Genomic DNA, 7,098 nt, shown 5'->3' with positions numbered 1-7,098 from the left:
CCCACAAAGCTAAAAGAATGAAATGATCTGAGTCAACAAATTACACACTGAATGAGCCCAGTGGCATGCCAGAACAGCATGAGGGTGGAAAGATTCAACGGTGGCTGTGACGCAGCCTGGGCCCCAGGGAAGAGGTCACAGAACGGCAGACCAAACTGCCCCCACTGAGTTTTTTTTTTTTTTTAATTACACAGCATTTTAGTTAATTATTAAAAATAAGAAATGCATTAATATGTTTCAAAAATCAATACTTACAAAAGGATATTTGCAAAAAGCTTCCTGGTTCCCCTTCCTGGATTCAGTCAATGTTACCAGTTTCCTGTGTATTCTTAAAGATATTTCACGAACATGCAAGAAAATATGTACTGGTATGCACAAATGTTCTTTTCACTTTATTGTATATCTTGAAGATAGATTCATATTAGCATGATAATAGCTATGCCCTTTTAAATAGCTGCATACTAATCCTTTGTACAGACATACCAACATTTAATTAACCAGTCTCCAATCGATGACCATTGGGTTGTTTTGCATATATATGAGTATATCTGTAGTATAAATTCCTGGAAGTGGAATTGCTGAGTCAAAGGACACGTGTATTTAAAATTTTGGAGGGCATAAACAGAGCAGTTTTTAAAAATTGGATCTGAATCTGTGTTGAATATCTTGGTCTCCGGGTCTTCATGTCCTCACACTCCCCATTGTCCTACTTTTGCGTTACTTGCCTGCTTATAAAGACACTGAGAAAACCCCGCAGGTTTAATAGTAAGAGGACCTGGGTTCAAGTCCCAGCTTCCTTACCTAGCTGCTCTTTTCATCAGCAAGACAAACACATCATCATTAGAACCATTCCGGGTGTGTTCAAGATAATTAACTAAGGCAGTGTGTGCAAAAACGTTGTGTGAAATGTGAAGGGCTTTGTGAATGTACTCTTGATGGTGATGAAAATACAATTGAGAAGAAAGAACAGTGTCAGGTGTGAGGGTGTGTATGTATTTTTAGTGCCATGACAGCTTTTATCTTTGGATCTCATAATGCCTTTATAAATATTTACTTGTAACCTACATTTCACTAGTGAAACAGCTGTCAGCATCATTATTTTCATCTTACAGAGGCACAGACTGATGTCACCATGGTTTCTCCTGGAGTTTCTCTATTCAAATAAATCAACCCACATGAAGAATGCACGTAAGTTTAGTTAAAAAGTAACTTTCTCCATTGAGCATGTGTGGAAGCCTCAGTGATTGTGGCATTCTTCTCATCTACTTCTTTGATTTATGTTGCTGACACTGTTGGTTGTTCATCCAACAGCTTTTCTTCTACTCCTTCTTCCTTGCTGGTTGTCTTAGCCTGTTCAGGCTGCTATAACAAATTACCATGAACTGTGCGGCTTATACCACAGACATTTATTCATCACAGTTCTGGAGGCTGTGAAGTCCAAGACCAAAGTGTCAGCAGATTCAAGATCAAGGTGTCAGCAGATTCAATGTCTGGTGAGGACCCATTTCCTGGCTTATGGATGGCCTTCTTCTCATTGTATCCTCACATGGCAGAGGCCAGAGAGAGAGCAAGCTCTGTGTCTCCTCTTATAAGGCACTAATCCCATTGATAGGACTCTATTTTCATGACTGAATCACCTCCCAAAGGCCCCATTTCCTAATACCATCACCTTGTGGGTAAGAGCTTCATTATATAAATGTGGGGGACAAAAACACTCAGTCTAAAGCACTGATGGAGATAACCTCTCACTGTAAAGGCTGAAAGCACCAGATACTCGGCCAGGTGCAGTGGCTCACACCTGTAATCCCAGCACTGTGGGAGGCTGAGGCAGGAGGATCACTTGAGGTCAGGAGTTCGAGACCAGCCTGGCCAATGTGGTGAAACCCCGTCTCTACTAAAAATACAAAAATTAGCCAATTATGGTGGCGCATGCCTGTAGTCCCAGCTACTTGGGATGCTGAGGTAGGAGAATCGCTTGAACCTGGGAGGCAAAGGATGCAGTCAGCCGAGATTGCGCCACTGCACTCCAGCCTGGGTGACAGAGCGAGACACTGTCAAAAAAACAAAAAACAAAAAAACAGAGACTCTCTTCCCTAGCCTCTCTTGCAGCTAGCTAGGTGATGGGCATGAGAGCCAATCAAGGCCAATGAACTTGAAGGTGTGTCTGCTGAAGGACTCCCTAATAAAATGAAACAAGCAAAAAGAGCCTCCTTTCCTGCCTTTTGGTGGACTTGTGTGAAGATTGTGCCTAGGGCAGTGGCCACCATCTTGTGGCCATACTGGGGAGATTGGGGAGGGGTGGAAAAGACAAAAGAGAAGAAGCACCCCAACCTCCAGGACTTTTATTACATGAGATAATAATAATCTTTATTTTTTAAGCCTCTGGAAATTAAATATGCTGTTAATGGCCAAAAGCATCTAAATGATAGACTTGATGTCCAAACCCACGCCATGTTTTGTGCATATGAGCTTCTGTATCCAGTTCTTCAGATGAAATGGTTTCTAAAGCAGTTGGTTTTATAAGCCTCTAATGGAGATTTGTGTGGGGTGAAGGAGGGAGCTTGACCCAAACACGTTAATGACTGCCAACCACAGACAGTGGCACATGCCTCTGTCCCAAACTATACCATTTCCACTCATGTCTTCTGGTCTGGATGTTAAATAACCTCAACTTTTCCTCAAAAATAAAGCACCACATCTAGGAATTCACTAATGGGTACACTGTTTCATCCATCAAGCAAATATTGAATGCTTATAGTAGACCAGGCGATGTTCTAAGCACTGGGGACACAACTATGGTAAGTCAGATATGTTGCCCTCAGAGACTTGTAAGTTGGTGGGAGAGACAGGGAGACACATAGGAGACAAGGAGACACATAGATGACATGGCCAAAAACCTGATTCAGATCAGTTCAGGGTCTTGGCAGAAAGCAGTTGGCACATTCTGAAAGTTTCATTGAAGAAAGTTTCATTAAACAACTCTTCAGATGGGTTTAATGGAACCAACAAAGGATGGTGACTTGTATATGTGGGAAGCTGTTACTGCTTTGGGCCTGAAGGGGCAGAAGAAAGGAGCAATGTTACTGGAGCCCAGAGAGAACTTGGGGCCAGAACAAGTGGAATTGTAACCTGTAGTCAAAGAGGCAGCCACTGGCTACCCAGCTTCCCCACCTCTGCCACCACCCACTGAATCTAAGGCCCCAACCAGAAGGCAAAGGGCCAAGGAGCCCAAGAGAAGCAGCCAAGGAAGGCTCAACCCCTGGGGCACAAGGGGCAGGAAACACTGAGAATGAGTGCATGGTGGGGCACACGGAAATCACCAGCACAATACTAAAAACTGGTTTTGTTCCCTAGCTCTTGTTTTTGTCAATATTAACTATGATAATTGCTTATTTCGATTTTTCTAAAGTGAGCACTCTTTCGTACTTTCATTTTTCACACAGCTTTATTTCAGGCCTTGTTAGAAGAGCCATTCAAACGGGAGCTGAAAAACCATTTGAATATTTGAGAATATATAACTGCATATACATCATCAACTCTAGGTTAATTAAAAATTCACAGAATTCAGTGAGCGTGGCAGGCCCGAGGGAAAAGTGGTAAGGATTAAAGAGATTTCATCCCCTGCATGTGCATGGAAATTATGCATGACTCCTAGGTTGGGAGTTTGGGAGGGAAGGAAAGGATGTACTTAACCTGATTTAGCTTTAGCTCGGGGATCTCAAGTAGAGCACACTCCACAACGGTGAACCTCATTCACTAACCTGAGATCAAAACATGAGGAAGCAGAACACTTAACTTTTAATGAACTCTAATCTCTTTAATCAAATTTGTAATTAATTCTCATGCTACCCTGGCTAACACTGGAAGCTTTATTCATTAACTCTAATTATTATCCATATTTCCTGCCCTAGAAACATACTCATACACTTCCTACTTTTTCAAAGCCATAAAGCCATAGCATAATTGGAGAGTGGTTGTTGTCCAACAGAAGTGACAAGTTCTCAAAAGCGAGGTATCTGCATATCACTGGGAGGACAAAAGTGTCACTGAAAATTCCCATCCACCTGCAGCAGAGAATTACTGCATGCAGAGAATCACTCACGTCTGAATGATCTACCCTGTCTCTCAGCCCTATCATGGCCTGTAAACTGCTCTTAGGGATCCACATCCTCTTCGTTTTCTAATTTGATTTTTTTTCTGACAAAATTATATATGCACACATTTTAAAGTCAAATTGTTCTACAAGGCTTTTTATGAAAAACTGCAGTGCATCCTTAGCATTTTCCACTCCCCAAAGGCAACCCCCAGACCCTCATGCAGCACATTCTTGGTAATTCCTTTCATAGCTCCAAATAGCATGCTGGCGATCCTCTTCCTTTGAGTCTCCCATTTTAGGCATTATCTGTTGATTCCCTTTTGTGGAGGATGACAACTCTGTTCTCATACCTTCCCCCACCCCCAGCCATTCTACCGCTATTTCATTCAGACACATCGCTTGTCCTCCCGTCCTCTCAATATCAATACACGTACAATGTAATTTGGTTATGGCAGTAGTCAGTGTTTACATAATTATGCTTGCAAATGCTATTTATAGTCAAGTCACACAGTCTACTATGCTTACTTTTGCTTTCATGCACAATATTTTGCATTCTCTGGAGCTCATAGTTGTCCCGGGCTTGTGAGGGGTGTGTATGTGTGTGTACATGTGCACACTTAACTTTCTGTGAACTTGTTACAACTTCACACCCAAACTCTACCTAGTTGTGTCAGTCTCCTCTTGACCTATTCAGACATGTCAAGATCCATTCATTCTTCCTGAATAAATGTCCATGCCACATCATTTGTTCTTGGCATTTCATTTCTTCCTCATCCAGTGTTCCTGTAGTAACTTTTTTAGTGATTTCTTGTGAGGCAAAGTTCTTGAAATCTTGTATATCCTACCAAGTCTATATTCTACCTTCACACGTACGTGATTTTTGAATTGGGAACAGAATCCTAGGATAGAAGTCACTTCTCTCCAGAAATTTTGAAAGCATTGCTTCATTGTCTTCTAGCTCAGGAGTTAATACAAAAAAGTCCACCATCATTCAGATTCTTGGTTGTCTGCATACTGTTATTTGCCTCTGAAAGTGCTTTCTGGTATTTGCCCCCCCTCTTCCAAAATTTTGCAATGATATACCTTGCTGTGGATTTTTTTTTTTTTTTTTTTTTTTTTTTTTTTTTTTTGAGACAGGGTCTCACTCTGTCACTCAGGTTGAAGTGCAGTGATGCAATCTCAGTTCACTACACCCTCCACATCCCAGGCTCAAGTGATCCTCCTGCCTCAGCCTCCAGAGTAGCTGGGACTACAAGTGTGTGCCACCACACCCAGCTAATTTTTCTACTTTTTGTAGAGCCAGAGTTTTGCCATGTTGGCTAGGGTGGTCTTGAACTTCTGAGCTCAAGTGATCCACCCACCTCGGCCCCCTAAAGTGCTGGGATTACAGGCGTGAGCCACCACACCTGGCCCAGATCATTTTTATACTTTAAACAGGGTACATGGTGGACAAAAAAACAGTGTCCTTTAGTTCTGAGCAATGTTCCTCTGCTACTTCCTAAATGATTTCCTCCTCACTATCTCCTGTCCAAATACATAGGAGTCTATGATTTGTTTGTTGGATTCCTGTTAGCTGCACTGATTCTCCAATTTTTTCTTTCTTTCTTTCTTTCTTTCTTTTTTTTTTTTTTTGAGATGGAATTTTGCTCTCGTCGCCTAGGCTGGAGTGCAATGGTGTGATCTCGGCTCACTGCAACCTCTACCTCCCAGGTTCACGCGATTCTCCTGCTTCAGCCTCCTGATTAGCTGGGATTACAGATGCCACCATGCCTGGCTAATTTTTGTATTTTTTTTAGTAAAGATGGGGTTTCACCATGTTGGTCAGGCTGGTCTCGAACTCCTGACCTCAGGTGATCCACCCACCTCAGCCTCCCAAAGTGCTGGGATTACAGGCGTGAGCCACCATGCCAGGCCATTCTCCAATTTTCTTTTCTTTTTTTTCCTCCCTCTCCAATCTCTTGATCTTTTTACTCTGCTTTCTTTCAGGGCATTTCCTCAACGTTATCTTTCAACTTTCTCACTTGGTTTTCAATTTCACCCACCACATCTTTATTTTCTAATTTTTTTTTTTTTTGTCCCGTGAATATTTCTTCGATATAAGACCCTCTTCTTGTGTTGTGGGTGCAGTGTCCTCTCTTGTCTCTCTGAGGTAATTATTGTTCTCTTCTTCTGTCCCAGTAGCCTCTGCTTCAGCAGACTGCTCTTTTTCTGTTGCTTGACTTCTGGTCATTGCTGTGACATATTCTCCCTGAGCGCCTTGTCTGATGATCTTGAGTGGGCCACTAAGGGCTGACTGGAGGCTCTGTGGGGCTTCCACCCAGGGCCTGCACTGGAAGCTGGTCAGGCAGGCCATTTCCTTAGGAGTCCCAGCATCAGTTTCATCTGCTGGTGAGTGTCTCTAGAAAAGACACCTCTAATCCCCTGCCTGGAGGGTAAATGGCTATTTTCCAGGGCCCCCATCCTACAATGGGAAGGAGATTGGAGATTTGAGCGTTTACTCACTGTCTGACTTCCATACCCTTCCTTCAGCATGCTTGGTGCGCGAGTTCAGACAGCCTCAGGTTACTTTCTCCAGAAAATAAACTTCCTGTCTGCTGCTGCTGAACTTAGCCACTCCTTAAGGAAGGCTTTCATCCAGTCCTCTCTCACCCCCACTGATAGAAATGCACTTCCTCCAGTTGGTAAGGGTTTGTGTGTGGGAGGAGAGGGGTACCACAATGTAAATAAGATCATTTCTCAGCTGTTGTCACTGCCAGCTAAGGGTGTCATTTTCTTCATCTGCTAAGTCAAGTACCACTTTCCTATTTGATTTCCAACTTCCAGTCTCTTCTTCAATGCTCTCTGTCTTCGTAAGATTTACAGTCATTGTGGTGGGAAATCCACGATGAACAAAAGGTCGCAATTTTAAATAAAGAAAGGATCCATGTGAATGATGCTTCATTTGCCCTGTGCTCCATATGGCTCAGCATGGCGCTGGCCCAGTCCATGACCTTGCTCCAGAA

Source organism: Pongo pygmaeus, chromosome 12 (assembly GCF_028885625.2).
Source record: "Pongo pygmaeus isolate AG05252 chromosome 12, NHGRI_mPonPyg2-v2.0_pri, whole genome shotgun sequence".
NCBI classification, from domain to species: Eukaryota; Metazoa; Chordata; class Mammalia; order Primates; family Hominidae; genus Pongo; species Pongo pygmaeus.
This window is presented reverse-complemented; position numbering follows the sequence as displayed.